The sequence below is a fragment of the Argiope bruennichi genome, chromosome 6, assembly GCF_947563725.1.
Source record: "Argiope bruennichi chromosome 6, qqArgBrue1.1, whole genome shotgun sequence".
Lineage (NCBI taxonomy): Eukaryota > Metazoa > Arthropoda > Arachnida > Araneae > Araneidae > Argiope > Argiope bruennichi.
In genome coordinates this window covers 42,900,451-42,916,971 of record NC_079156.1, presented here as the reverse complement: position 1 = coordinate 42,916,971, position 16,521 = coordinate 42,900,451, and the positions used below count along the sequence as shown (strand labels likewise).

Genomic DNA, 16,521 nt, shown 5'->3' with positions numbered 1-16,521 from the left:
ATTATTAATGAAATTATTTTACATATAATAAGGTTTTTATAATTTTAATAAATTATGTAATACATCACAGGTTCTATAATTCATATATGTAAACATATTTTAGCAGATGCGTGGCCGAAAAGATGGAATTTTTGTAATTTTATCTTCGATTTATTTCATCCTGGGAGGCATAATTTGTACAGATAAAGTGCGGTAAAAAATATACCTGTCTTGTAACATTCACCGTTTCCCAGTACTAAGACATTTACAGCCAGCTATGTCGTCGCTGTTACTTACTAAACTCCTCGAGATAGCCAGATGGTGGATCTTTTCAACTGAGTGGTCTCGCATCTGTTTATTAGCGACTACAGTGAAAGATCACATGTGGAATTCCTCGTCCAAGAGGTATTGATAGTACCTTCAAAGAGAAAGGGGCGTCCAAACATCTGGATGCTAGATGTTTCTCTTTGTAAAAGGACCTTCCCACGACCCACTGGCGCCGCTGAGAGGGCATATTGCTGAACCCCGATTGGCCGGAAGAGGGCTTAAATGACCAATGTAAATTAAGAGGTGGAGATTGTCGCCGAAACAAAGTGCGGAGATTTTTTTTAAAAAAAAGGGGAGAAGAAACGAATTACTTGCGGACTGTTGGACTACGGCCACGAGTTCGGAGTCCGAGAACCAACTGAGTTTCAAGAAAGCCTTCGACTTTAACTGTTGTATCTCCTACTACAGGTATAAATAACTATTTATTTAATCAAGATTAGAACAAGTTGTTCTTTGTATATATAGGGCTGTAAAATAAAGAATTGTCTGGAAATTCCGCTTCGTTATTTGATCAGTCTAGATCAAGACATTACAGTCTACATCGCAGAGCAAAAAGAGATCGAAATTTTTCCTTCAATGATTTTATACTATGAGATTCTGATAGGGATTTCTTTGACACGTGTTATTTAGGTAAGGTAATTTAAGTATCTTTAAAAGAATGTGGTACACATCAAGGATTTTTATCTCTTCACTCGGAGCAAGTGAGTGTTCAAAATTAAGCCTTTTTATAGAGCGGTGTAACATTAATTAAATAAAAAAGGTGGATTTATATCAGAAAGTAAAAGATTACTTTAGAAGGAAGTTAATGTGGGTTAAATTAAGATAAAAATTAAAAAATTAATTAAGATATAAATTATATTAACAGATATCATTAAATATATATGATTGTTTATATATCTATACTAAAAATTTGAATAAAAAAACAATTCTAAGTTCCTTTATTGTTCTGTAAATAGCAAGTGACTTAAGTGAATGGATTAACGCAACTGTCAATCCAACAAAGCAGCTAATGAGATTGATAGAAACGTGATTTTGAGTGGAGCTACGTGGCATTACAACTGCCGCTGCTATTATGCAATATAAGGAATACAAATTCTGACTTACACCATTTGAGATCTCAGTTTGATTTTCATTAATTCTGATGGTCATATTATTTTGTGTAGGGCCAGAGGATGCAGTTGTTGAATCACTCAATTTTATTTGTTGCGAAGGTTTATTTGTGCATGAGTCAATACATATTCCTGACCGTGCTATTGCTGAATCATTAGTTTTCAAGCACGGGAACTTTGGACAGCTGGAAATGAAATGCATGTTTCCGCTTTCATGCATAATGATCTAATCCACATCATAAAAGTGTAATTCTGTCTCAAAAAGATAACTAATTTTATTTATTTATTAAATGAGGTCAGCGCCTATTAGAAATTATCACAGATCGCATTCGGATTTTTAAATTCTAAATTCTATAAAAAAATTATTATTTTGAGCTTTAAAAAAATAGTGAATTTAAAAATAGTATATTTCTATTATTTACGCTCTTGAACGTATGCAAATAGATTTAAATCTTGTTTTTTAACAGTTCGAAAACAAAGCAGTGAAGTAATAATTTCAATAACGTTGTTCACCTTAGCGAGAATTTTAATATTTATATCTCCTTCATGAATGATAAAAGAAATTCAGTGAATAAGAACAATCTTTCTTAAACAAAGAGAATGCGATTTGCCGATTGAATAAAAATGATTAAACTCTTCGACCAAAAAAAATTAGAATTTGGGAATTTTACATGATTTTGAAATTGCGTTTTTCCGATACCACCCTACCATAAAAATGACCATTGTCTAAATTACATTAAATTTTAATAAATTATAAAAAATAAATGAAAGCGAATTGAATTGAATATAAATTCAATATTTGTATTATGTTCGAAATCTTACAGGAAAAAAAAAGATTTAATTCTTTTGATTTAAAGCTATTTTCTAAACTTTTATTTAAACAAGTCGCTTAATCGCAGTTCTTATTTCAGCTCAAACCTAAATTACTTTTCAAATCCATATTCTGGAAAATAATCTGAATATTCTATGCATATTCCGAATATTCGAATGCATACTTGAATTCGATGATCGTGGAAACGAATTTAATTAATAAATTCCTTTCTCAGATCATTCCATTTTCCAAATATCTGATGAATTCCAAATAAACAATGATTTTCGTTCATTTGCATGCAGTCAAGTAATAAGATGCATGGCGATTCAATGAATAGAGAATTATGCTTTTTAAAATCTTAAAGTAATAGGTTCATTTTTTTTCCTAAAAATTAATTTGTGAATATTAATAACATTGTTTTAATTGTCTAGAGAAAAAAATGTTAAACCAAAAAAATTATTAGAATGATTCTTGATGGTAAACTCTCGAATTCGAAGAATTAAAGGTGAATTCCAGTTGTTGATGTTATTGTATTTTATGGCGAAAGAAATAACTGGTCATGCTGCGCCTGTTATATTGAAGAAAATGTAATTATGTTAAAATTTAGGAAATGAACAAATGGCGTTAATACCCATAATAATAAAATTCTTAAATCTTTGAATGTAACCTTATTAATGCAGTTTGTGATTTTATTTCTTTTGATATTTTAATTTTGCTAACATTTTTTTGCTGTTACTATCTCCACACATAATAAAGGAGAATATATGTTTAGTGAAAGCTTATAAGCCAGTTAACAGCTACGTTACCCGAGCAATTGCTTTTGTATTGTGGTTATGTTACTGGGCTGCGAACCACAAGGTCCCAGGTTCTATCCTCGCTCATACCAATCCGCCACATATGTATGAGTGAACGTGCGTCAGTGCATGAGTGTGTGTGTTCTACAGGACAAATCATATAACTTAGAGCTACAAATTAGTTAAATGTGTACTTTAGAGGGTGAATAAATTTATTAATTTTAATTAAAGATTAAGCGATATTTTGAATGGTTCTTTCCAATAACTTTTAAGGATATTATTGCACGGATGGATATTTGCAGCGTTTTAAAATTTTTCTTTTTGAATGGTAAAAATTTAGTTCGTGTACAATTTTTTTTCTGAATTTTAAAAGTATCTTTTGCATAATTTCCAATTATAGATTTCATTGTTGGAATGAAATGTAATAGTTTTCTTAGTTTTTATAGTTTCTTGAAATGTTTCGTCGAATAATGTTTAATTAGTGAAAACTAAGGAAGAAGGAATCCGCTTATTGTCAATGTAGCTGCATTATTTTATTATCTATACACTTTACATGACGAATCAATTAGCATAAAAGACAAGCAAATTTAAGCAAAAGTTTTAACGGCATTTGAATGCTATGTAACTCAAATCTATTGGGAAAGTTCATGCACACAATAAACAGAATAAAGTTGTAAAAATCATACTTTTTTAATGTTTTTTTCCATGTCACAATTTGATGCTCAGAAATATATGTATTCAAAGTTCATGAACACAAAATTATGCATAAGAGATTAAACAAAACATAATTAAACATAACCAAAATTCTCAATGAACCATAATTACCCAAAGTCGAGAAAGTAAACCAACAATAAATATTTATATAAATACCTATAAAATATTTTACATGTTATAATCAGTTTGATTGTTATGTAACATTCGTTCCGTGGTTGGGTTTAATTTTGAAAAAGCAATACAAAAACCGACTTCAGCACTTTCTCAGGTAAATCCAGATAAGTTGGAGTGCCAAAGATTTTATTTCCGGAGGTTTTATCATCAAATAAAAAGAAAACATTTACAAAATAGAAACAAATGTAAATTCTAAATAATGAATACAACACTTATTTTACACCTCGCCATTAGAGTTAGTTACATACGAAAGATGTTAAGAGTAAAGGTATTAAAAAAATGTAAAAATGAAATTTAAATGTACATTTTAACAAATTGTTATTAAAATATTTTAAATTTAAATAAAACTTTCTCATTTCATTCTTCATGATATTTTAAGAAAAATATGATCCTACATATGAATCATTTAAAAATCCGAAAAAAAAAAATATATGTATCACTAGGATTTCAAAAATAATTGTAATTAGAGATTTAAAATGATGATAAAATACTTATGTACATGTTATACAAAATATACTCATTGATTGCTGTTTCAGTGGTCAAATATGCATACATTTTGTCCGTTATTTTGTTAATTGAACAGAAATTATGTGCAATATTTTCAGATGTTAATAGAAATAATTGAACATAAAATTAACATTAATAATTATAAAGCTGATTACTTCCACTCTCAAAAAATCTAAGGTATGAGTTTCATCTACGAGGGGCAAACTTTTATTAATTAATTTTCTTTAAGGCATTTGGTCCATATTTCTTCATATAAGCAACATGTACAAGGAAATTTAACTAATGGCCTGAAAAACCCAGCTCCAAGAAGAAAAAATAAAAACATCAACTTTGACCAAATGCATATCCATCAACGAAAAGAAAAAAATAACTTTCCATACATTAGTCTTATTTTCTTTTGAACTTTCTAATACCCACGTGTATGATAGGGATAAAAGTTATGCAGCTTATTTTTATTTTTTTTTGCTATTGATTCCCATAGTTAGTGCGCAATCGCCGTTGCTATGGTAACATTCAAACACACAACAGTTCTCTTAACAAACGACAGGTTAGGAAAAAGGGAGGGAAAAATCTGTAATTGAAGGCTAGTGAATTCATGCTAGATTTTTCCCCATCTGTGGGACCTGTAGAGTCCCGTAGAATGGCATGACTTGTCAACCCGAGTGTCACGCGTCTCTCGCAGAAGAAAGTTCCACAGATTTCGGATTGAAAACTTTCGTCCAGTGAATCTGCTTTTGCAAGGCCAGTATGAAATTGTGCGTGTATTCCAAAGTGGTGAAAATGTATGCATTTTCTTTGAGGTGCGTTTTGGTCTGCAGTTAAGGATATGTGGGAAATGGAAATGGACAAAACTCCATATCCGGTCAAGATAAACCCAGGATAAGTGTGAGTTAATTTTAAAATATTGTGGAATAGGAAAAATATAACATCTTACTTCATGCTAATTACTTTTAAAAAATTATTTGCCTTTTAAAATTAAAAATATAAATTACATAAGTAGAAAATAAAAGTTATATAAAAAAGTTCTAATTAATAAGATAAAATATTTTATAATGATTTAAAAATATACATAATGTATTTTAAAACATTTATTATAATTTTACTACAGATTTTATAAGCGTAAAAATAATAGTTTACATATGCAGTCTTAACTGTGTAATAATAATGACAAAAATTGAAAATTAATAAAAGTACTATAAATGAAGTAATAAGATAGGAATTAAAAATTAATAAAAGTACTATAAATGAATTAATAAGATAGGAATTAAAAATTAATAAAAGTACTATAAATGAATTAATAAGATAAGAATTAAAAATTAATAAAAGTACTATAAATGAATTAATAAGATAAGAATTAAAAATTAATAAAAGTACTATAAATGAATTAAAAAGATAAGAATTAAAAATTAATAAAAGTACTATAAATGAATTAAAAATTAATAAAAGTACCATAAATGAATAACTTCGAGAAAAAAAAATAAGTGCATCATAAATGTTAGTTTCTTGAACAAAAATTATGCGAAAAATTTGAAAACATCGATTTCTTAAAAAGTCGCGTTTAGTTAAGTACAGTCACAATCACAGTTAAACACAATCAAGCAGTTACATCGAAATGGATTCATTTTTTTTTTTGTTAAGTTATCGGGCTTTTCTTTTTTTCAAAAATGCAGCAGATCACGAAATATACAAATAAAAAAAGCTACATGTTGTAATTTATTAAAATCAAATTCTAATTTCTTGAAAATTTGACATATTAGCAAATGTGAATTTTTTTTTATATTTAGAAATTTTAGATATTATAATATTTAATTTAAACAAGTCTGTGAAGGGCCCAATTAAGAATAATATTACTTCAGTTACGAAGAAATACCTATAAATAAATATTTTAAATCAATTCAACTATTTAAATACTATAGCATTCATGTTCAATAATCAAACGATCTTCCAATATGCATCGATTTAAATATCTTAAATTTTAATGTAAATAAAAAAGTTAATGAATTATATAAAACAGTTTTCAAAATTATAAATTACAACTATTTAGAATTATCTTTAGTTTTCTAATATATAATTCTTTATTAAAAATACTATGAAATTTTGGCATCAATATTTTTCTTACTAGTTGGCGCTACAGATATGGAACAAAATTTTAATCAATTAACTAATAATTATGTTCTGAAAATGTTATAATCGGGCATTGTTTTCGAGCATTCATACGTGCACAAAATTTCAAAATTCTGTTTCATTAGGGAGGGCAAGAAAAAAAAAAGATTTAGAAAAATTGCCATTTTTACATACATGAAATAAATTATAAAAATTTTATAATTTATCTCAACTATTTTCTTTTCTGAAGCTAAAATATGAAAATTTATTATCTGTTTTTCTTCTTTTTTTGCCATCTATTAGTTATCTTTCCTCAGCAAAATTTAGGTTGAGGAAATTGAAATACAGTACAGAATAATAATATATCTTGTTTTAAAGCTTGTATTTCAAATAAAAACTGTTAAGTGTTAATAAATGTGATAAAATTCAATGTAAAACTATCTTTCCTAAAACGTTCTCCAATTATAACCAAACTTTGACACAGATTTACTATTTTAGAAAAAATATATGTTAACAACATAACGCATGCATTTATCTAAATCCTTGTGTTTGAGACATAGCGTTTAAATCCATGATAATGTACAGATCGACACATAGTTAACCCTTTGATAGATTGAATTTCAAATATGAAAACTATCTATAATTTAGATGCAAAATCTACTTACCAAATTTAATTCTACTAGATCTATGCGATTTGAAGTCATTTGTATTCTGGCAAACAGAGTTCTTGTAATCGGATTTCATTAAAAATGTGATGGAAATCTACAGATTTGGTTATAGATCGCATGCACCGAATTTCATCTATATAGCATTAAACATTTTTGGTTTAATCATGAATTTTCATACACAGTAAACATTATTGAAAGGGGTTCAGTGGTTTTGATTAGGACTAGTAAAGGTATTTTCCTATATAGAATGTATTAGATTTATCCTAAAATAAAAAACCCTGGGTAGCAGACGACCACTGATACAGTATCGAAGGGCTGAAAAGCTTTCATGAAAATAAAAATTGGTGAAATCAGACCAGTGATTAGAACTGGAGATTGCTTCTTTGGCTTTATCAATAATTTTAAATATGCAGTTGATAAACTACAATATATTTGTGTAAGTACGATTACTCTTTATAAATACGGACCTTCGAAGGCCTGGTAGTAAGGTATTATCTTTATGACCAATTCCACCTAATGTCCATTGAGCTTGGGCCTGGTAAAAGTTAAGGTTGCCGTTTAAGGGTAAATGTCTTCTAGCTAATGTAGGATTTCTTAAGGCTGATATATCGTTCCAGGTGCCTTGTTTGTTGTTTTTTAACCATAGTTTAAAATTATAAGCGCACCATCATGTAGTATCAAAATAGAGTGTCCGTCTATCATAACTCTAAGCCTGAAATTTTATTCAATGTATAATTCAATTACCTTATTGTTTCGGAGAAGGAATTTATCAGTTATCTCCAATGAAATTACAAGACAACAGAGTAATTTATCATTTATCTCCAATGAAATTACAGGACAACGGAGATCATTCACCTGAAAATTCAGATTTAAAAGATATACTTGTTTTGCTTGTACTTAATAACCTTTCCAAGCTTCAAAAGAAAAACATTGTTTAACAGTTTTTTCTGAAACCATCTAGTTGTATTTATTGCGATTTAGATTATTGTGGCTGCAGCATTTCTGATACCTTTGTGATATTTTGATATCTAGTCTTTTTTCAGATAAAAAAAAGCTATTTTACATATTATTTATTCTATGTTTTTTATAACATTTTTCATATAAATAAATTTTCAATGTTATTTAACCATTTATAAGTTATCGAAGTTTAGTCACATTTAATAAACATCGATATTTTAGCTTAAAAAACAAGGCTTAAGTTGATAATTATTCATAATAATTGTTGTTAAAATTTCTCTTGAATATTAATCCAAGGTAAAATTATTATATGCCCTTCTTAAACTTAAAAAATAAGAATGAAGGCTGTAAACAAATCAACTTCAAAAACTGTTTTTATTACTTTTCATGCATATAAATACAAATAGGTAAAAAATTTTAAGTGAATAATTTAGAAAAATTAAACTAAAAATAATGTGTGTGAAATGCGATTTTATTTAACATATTACGCTTCGTCAGCAAAGAATACAACATTTTATCAATCTGCCGTTTTTCAAATGATTAAATAAAAGGATACAAAAGATTATTAGACGAACATTTTCTTTTCAGTTCGTTGTTATCGCCACTAATATGGAAGATGAACATGTGTGTTAGTGTTAGTATTCTTTGTATTAGAGTAGTTACTTATTATTCGTGTCAGGTTAAGCTGTATGACCGAGCTGGTACATTTGGCATTTGCGTATTTTGAAGGGTGGAAGTCTTAGGAGCTCGAATGCTCGATGGGGCTTCGTGGAGGGATCATTTTGAAATTTTAATTAAAAATTAGGAGATTTTTAGCGTTTTTTAAGAGATTACTTCATAAAATATTATAGCACAAAAATTATTTTTACATCTTCTTAAATTACCAAAAAATTAATATCATTTTTTTGTTAATTATTTTTCATTTTTAATTAGCCTTTTAAAGCATTTTAAGCACATTTTACAACAATATACTTCGTTGTTGAAATTAAACTTAAATTATTTTTATTGTTGCTGTTAAATTTTCAGCCTAGTTTTTTCTTCTATTATTGGTTATCAAGATAAAAAAAGATTCGGTTTTCTTTATATTGAATAGGTTTCAGTATAAGATATATCTTTAATAAAATTTTCGAAATATTGGCGCATTTACAATTAAGTTTTAATTTCAGAACCAAACAATGACAAAAAATTTTAATATGTGCCCATTTTAAAACAAAGCTACCCTTTTCTGTGATAAAATTGGATGTATTAATAGAAAATTAGAGAAATGCATTGTAGGTTTAACAGAAATATGTAAGGGCTCTAAAATAGCATGAGTTATATGTCTGTAAAATTGGAAGCTAAAAAAATATTTTACCGTGAAAGTCCCTAAGAACAAGTGGCAAAAAATAGACAACTGAAATTTTAACTTATTTAATTCTAATGAACCATGTGGCTCGCCAAAGATAACTAGTACAGAAATAAAAAAAAATGCATTAACGTATAAATCTGGTCGGTAAATATATATGTGTTATAAAATATTTACAATACAGCTTAAACATTATTTTAAGTGAAAATTAAAAACTATCACAGTTTTATACAGCAATCTATTTCTCCAACTTAAGATCGCTGTCAACCAGAATTAAAATAAGGACGAATGTTATCAATTATTTTATGTTACATATGATATGTTCATGAATTTACAAATATTTAGATTCTGCACCAGAACAAAAATGTGAGATCGTTATAATTGACAAAAAATGAAAGAAAGAAAGAAAAAGTAAATACTAAGAAGAACATATTCTATAATCGATACTCATTACTAAAGCAAGAATGCGAGAAGCATTCAAGAACAAAAATAATAGATATATTTTCCCAAAAAAATTAATGATAATGTTCAGAAAGTAATTCGTATCTTTAGTTTCTTTAATCTTTAACGAAACTTTAGTTTCCATTTTTTCTGGTTTCTACTCAAAATTTATCAATACATACTAAGTTTTAAAATACTTAACTTCATTATTCTTTAAAATTAGAACAATTTTCAAAGTTTTTAATAGCATTTATATATTTTATTAGATAACTTATCAATAAATGTTGATTGGAAATAATTTTCATTATTTTATTTGATATTCGCATTCAAGAAACCTAGAGTTTCCATTTTTCTGAATATTTATTTTTTGTTTCCTACTCAAAATTTATCAATTCATACTAAATTTGAAGGTAATTCAATTTCGTTATACTTTTAAATTAGAACAATTTTCAAAGTTTTTAATAACCCTTACATATTTTATTAGATAATTTATTGATCAATGATGGTTAGAAATAATTTTCATTATTTTATTTGATATTCGTATTTAAGAAATCTAAATTTTAAACTAAATTTTAAACTAAATCACACTAAATTTTAAAATATTTAATTTCATTATTCTTTAGAATAATTTTCAATGTTTCTAATAATGCTTGCTTATTTTATTAGACGATAATTTATTAATCAATGGTGGTTGGAGATAATTTTCATTATTTTATTTGATACTTTCCACTGTCCGTCACTAAGGGGGGGAAATAATAAACTTCTGCACGAAACAATAATGACAAGTGCTTCAGCTTCGATACTCATTGCTTAAAGTTTGCGGGAAAAAATATGTGCTGTGAACATTGCTCTAGCCCATTAAAAGAACTAAAAATCATACCGTTCATCATTTTTACTTTGTTTGACATGGTCGGAAAAGAAAGGTATTTGTCACGCAACCGAAGTTCCAAGTCTTCTGTTGCATTCCTTAATTTTTCTATAATCGATTTTCTATTTCTGTTTTTGAAAAAAGTAAGCATGTACTATTAGAACATTTGCACATTTGCCAAAATATTTTTTTTTGGTTTCATTGATTTTACTCTCACCAAAAACACAGAAAAGGTACATTAATTAGTTATAGTATGATTGTTTTATTGAAATTATAGTAAAAATTTAAAAGTGATGTAAAAGTGTCGAACTTCACTGTTGTCTATGAAATATTTGTAAAAGAAAATAGAATAAAAGTTAATGAGTTGCAGCATTTTTTTTTTTATATAAAAGATCCTCTTTTTTTTACTAAAATGTGTCGAGAATTCCTGAAAAATATCACTCTACTAAATACCATTATATTTTTTTATGTAAAAATGATTTAGCTAAAGAATTAATACTGAAAATATTTAAAGAATTTAATTTCAATACTGATGATTTTTGTATAATTTAAGTAATCAGAAATTTTGGGAACTTTACCAAGAGGCCATTATGTAGCTTTAAAATCAAGATGTTTTTCTAACAGGCCAATTTATAGCGTAGATTTGATTTTCATAATTAAAAATTTATCATAATTAGAAATTTGTTTATAGATTGCAGCGTAAATTCATCAAATAATTTTATTTTGAAGGGAAAAAAGTGAAAATATTTAAGATCATACTTCTAAAACTTTAATTTCGAAACCTTTCTCGGTTCGATTTGGTTGAAATTTATATTTCTGTATTTCTGCTATGAATAGTTATGCATATTTGATATTCAAGATGTCCATACTAATCATGGTCCAGCTGTTAATTTGTTAGAGATAGGTGTACAAAAATTACTTTAAATGAAAAAAATGATTAATTTTTATGTTTTTTAAATAAATAAATTCTGTCCTGAAAAATAACCAAATCTAAAATTTTTTAGCCGTTCTATCTATGATATTTAACAAAATATTTTTCACGCACTAAAATTTTAAATAAAGTTCGATTCTACTGCTACTAAAGCTGATTTTTGGTCAGGGCAATGCCGTGCTCCAATTAGCATATTACACAGAATTACTCCACTTAGAAATTATTAATTTAATAGGTATTGTTTCGATTAAATTTTGCTAGACTGACATAAAATATAGTCCGTTATATTGAAAAATGTGGGGTCTTACAATATTTGAAGATGGAAGTTGTTCAAGTTTGTTGCTTAGAAAAATAATTTTATCTTAAAAATTGGAAGCCGAAATTATCAGAAAAACGTCAATTTCTTTCAACATTGGAGAATGTTCCAATAAAAATTAGAAGATGAAAAGCAATACTATAATACATATTCCATAGGTTTATTATAATACATATTCCTTTCACCATATAAGAAGGTGGTCCAAGACCTGCATTTTTTTGCTACAGAAAACAGCTGTGTGCGTTTTCACGCTCTTCCCTAAGTTGAAAGCAGTTGATATTTAGTATCACAGAAAAATATTTTTAATTAAAATCTACTCCAGTTTACAAGAAGATTATATAAATATAAAAATATAATCGTTTGCAAGTTGACAGCTGAATCGAGATCTTTCAGAGAAAGTTATCGTTTGCATTTCGAAATATAAAAACATTTTGTGTTGTTTTCTTATAGAAGGAATTCCATTTCTCGTTATTTCTATGTTGATTTAAAATATCTTACAATGCTTATAGTAATAAAAGCAAATCTTAGTTTTAAAAAATAGGGAAATATTCAGCATTTATGTCTTCCTATTGCAAATCACAAGCAATCTTTAAATAATCTTCACCAAGAACTTTAAATAATTTAATAAAAACAATTTTTAAAAACTATGCATTTATTAGTATGTTTTAAAAACTATAATAAATAATATATAAAATAATTATACTTATTATATTATCATATTTAATATTTTCTATTTTTTTCCCCTTAATTTAGAATTTATTATTATAAGTAGTAAGGAATATTGAAATAAATTTTTCGCATATTCTCTACAGATGCGAGTAAAATTTCAATAAGCTATCTTGATATCTATTTTTCTGATATAAAACAAGTTAAATCTTATATTAAAAATAAATAAATTCCAAAAACTAATACAATTCACTTTTAAAAAATACCTTTGAATTAAATACCCCAAAACGATTTAAATTGTGAAAAAATCAATGTGTTAAAATAGAACAAAAATAAAAATTTTTCCTCAAAAATTGCTGATTTTGATGTACAAACAGCGAGATCAAATATTATCGAAAAATTTAATACCCCATTTATTATAGCTTTTAACAAATAAGATAAACTAATTGGATTGAAATAAACAGCTTATACATTGGAATAACTTAATTTTATTTTAAACATCTCTTTGGTACCGTGAAAGGAAAAACCTAGATATCACTAAAAAGGAAACAACATTTTTTTAATACTAGGACCTTTTTTAAATATGTTCCGACGAACCATTTAAAACTAATTTAAATGCCAACTGCAGCGGTCAAGCTTTACCACTTCTCATTAGTTGAAATGTTCTTTCAGTTTTCTTTTAAAGAATGAATATTTAAAGATTTTTGTTTCATAGTCTATCAACAAAGTTCGCAATTCCGGCATATTAGTCTGCCACATTATTGCCAGGGTTCCCAGCATTCCCCGTTTCTTTTTAACAGTGTTATCAGAATATTCTGATGAAGTTAAACCCTAGTCCTCCTTCATGGAGAACGCGGCTTAGAACCGAGGGATTTTCACCTCTTACTTGAATTAAAGAACTGGTCAGGAAACCAAAATAAAAATTCCGAATTAATGAAGCATTTAGGAAGAATGTTAAGGTCCACCCATCTCATATTAATGGTAGCAACGTTCTTCGAAACCTGATCCATCAACATGGCAAAAACATGAGTCAGAAAGTAGCCATGTTTGAACATGACTTTCGGCAATAAATTCATTTTGCTCTATACTCTTATCTTCTTTTAATGGCATGTCAGATCTTTGTTATGCAAGGAAATAGTTTTGTCTAAATCACTGCATAAAATGAAAATGACTTAATTGTGTGTATTATAACTTTGTGAATTTTTGGAAATAACTTTGTTTATCCTTAAAATAATGGACATGGGCAAAATAAAATGCCAAAATGTCATTCAAAAACTTAAAATAGTAAACTTAATTAATTTTTGAGTCTTTATCATTGTATTGAAGTAAGTTATTTCTATCCAAAATTAAGTTAGCACAGAGAATTTAACATGTATTATATGAGTAGTAGATAGTAGATTTTTAGTAGATAGAATCGTCAAATAAAATTGAAATAAGTCACCGAATCTTGAATAAAAAAAGATTTAGCCTTATTCTCGAAATAGTCGACTTCAAATGCAGTGCAATTTCTATTCTTCCATTCATTACCGTAGAATTATTAGCCCTATTTCGAGACGCTTCCGTGTCATTAACCGTTGCTTAATTCAAGCACGCAATCTGAACACGAGATGATGAGCCAGCATGAACTTTTCGAAGCTGTTCGTGCTGATAATTCATAAACGTTTCCATTCGGAATAAAAAAGAATAAAAACTTAGAACCATATCCGTTCTAGAATGATTATTCTGCTAATCTAATTCATTTTCTGTTCTCAAGTCTGAAGATGAGACTCGATGACATTTTCGGTGAAAAATTATTCTTTTTACAGAAAATTCTCTTAAGCCTAATATTCTGATGATTTTTAATTGGATATCGGAGATCGATATTGTTCTGCAATTAAATTATTGCGTGTGTTAATTGAGTTTTTTTTTAATATTGAGATTATGGTCTTGAAGCGATTAATTTGTTTCCATGGTAATACTAGTATAATGAGATGGATAATTAAGAATATATTGTATAAATAACTTTAGAACAAAAATTTTATATCACTATAATGAGAACATTCAACAAGAATCCGCTTATTTTTATTTATTTTTTTTAAAATTCTGAAATTCTTTGATATATTAAAAGAATTCATTTTACTTTTAAAACAAGAACATTTGTTCGAAGTTTTCGTCATTGAGTGTTTTATTAATTATAGAATCTTTTAAAATAATAATCATCCTCATATCTATAATTGATAAAATTATCTTGGAATGATAAGTATATGCTATTTCATATTTGAGGAAATATGATTATTATTAAAATATTATTACGATGATTATTATTATATGATTATAAATATTAATTATTTGTATATGGGTATCATTATATAATTAGTTAAAGGAAAACACGAAATACTGAATAAATAACAGAATAATATTATAAGTGAAACTGGGAAGATTTGATCATAGCTTTCATTTTCCTAATATTTCGAATATTAGCATCTTAAAAAGCTTAATTCGTAGAATAAGATATATACTTATACTAAATTCGTATCTTACACAGTAAAGTAAATATGATTATTGGTAAATCCTGTAAATAAATATATTTCAGGAAATTACCAATGATCAAGTACTTCTAAGGACTCCTACATTAGAGAGATTTGACTATATTTATTCTTTCAGTAACTGTTAAGTCAATAATATGGCTAAAAGGAATTTCAACTATCCAACTTAATACTTAATTTTTGAGTTATTATATAGGCGGTTATTATGCATTATTTATTATATTTTTGGGTTATTATAATGAATCCACCTCTGCAAAATGTTGATTCCAAATAGCACAATTTACTTCAATCGTTTACAACCAATCAACATTAAGCAAATAACAAGTGGTACAAATATTAACTTTTGTTTTGGGAAGCTTTTGATGTCAAGTCTCTTGAATTAGCCAGACTTAAATCTTACAAACTTGATTTATTCTATTTAATATATAAATAGAATTAATAAAATTTAAGATATTGAATAAGTCATATCAAATTATAGCTTGAAAAATGCTTAAAATTTAGAAAAAAAATCCATCACTTAAATTAATTAGCAACAATTAAATTTGTGATACTATTAACAAAATTACAGCCTGCCTAGATAGGTATATCTTCTAGTATAGATACGTAAACTTATTTTAGCAATTGCGTGGCGGAATGGAAAAATTTTTCAAAATTTTAAAACTTCGATTTATTTCACCACGGAAGGCATAATTTACGTACAAAGAATAAATGGTAAGAAACAGAAATTATTCCCTTCAGTGACTTTACTATGAGATTTTGATAGAGATTTCTTTGACACGTATCGATTTAGGAACGGCACCTTAGGTATCTTTGAAAGAATGTTGTAAGCATTAAAGATTTTTATTCTTTCACTCAGAGCGTGAGGAAATGCCGAGACCAGCAGTTTTATAGAGCGCGTGTAAAATGAATTAAGTAAAAAGAAGGAATTGGATCAGAAATAAGAGAACATTTTAGAATGAAATTAATATGGGCTAAATTAAGGTAAAAATTAGAAATTAATTACGATATAAATTACATTAAGAGATATTATATATATACATGCAATTTTCTGCCCAAACTCTGAAATGTATCGTTTCATTCACACATGTTTAATTATAATTATGCATCTTATTACTTTTCAGAATGCAAAGTGCTAACTGTACAATAGATCTAAATATGGTTCTACACAAAGCATATTTCAAAGCTATAATTTACACCATTACATTAAACGCAAACAATTCTAATAGAAATTAAAAACAAAGCTAATAATTTTGTAATAACCAAGCAAAATATTTACTTACCATTAA

At 27.0% G+C, this 16,521-nt stretch overlaps 1 protein-coding gene across 1 annotated transcript in view; it reads left to right on the top strand.

The window, feature by feature from the left end:
• The first annotated feature begins 4,997 nt into the window (after positions 1-4,997).
• The window catches only part of LOC129971094 (kyphoscoliosis peptidase-like), a 68,477-nt gene continuing 56,953 nt past the window's right edge, over positions 4,998-16,521 (top strand). Inside the window, exon 1 of the mRNA XM_056084570.1 lies at positions 4,998-5,300. The gene's annotated coding sequence lies outside the window, so the exon portion shown is untranslated. The remainder of the gene's footprint in view (positions 5,301-16,521) is intronic.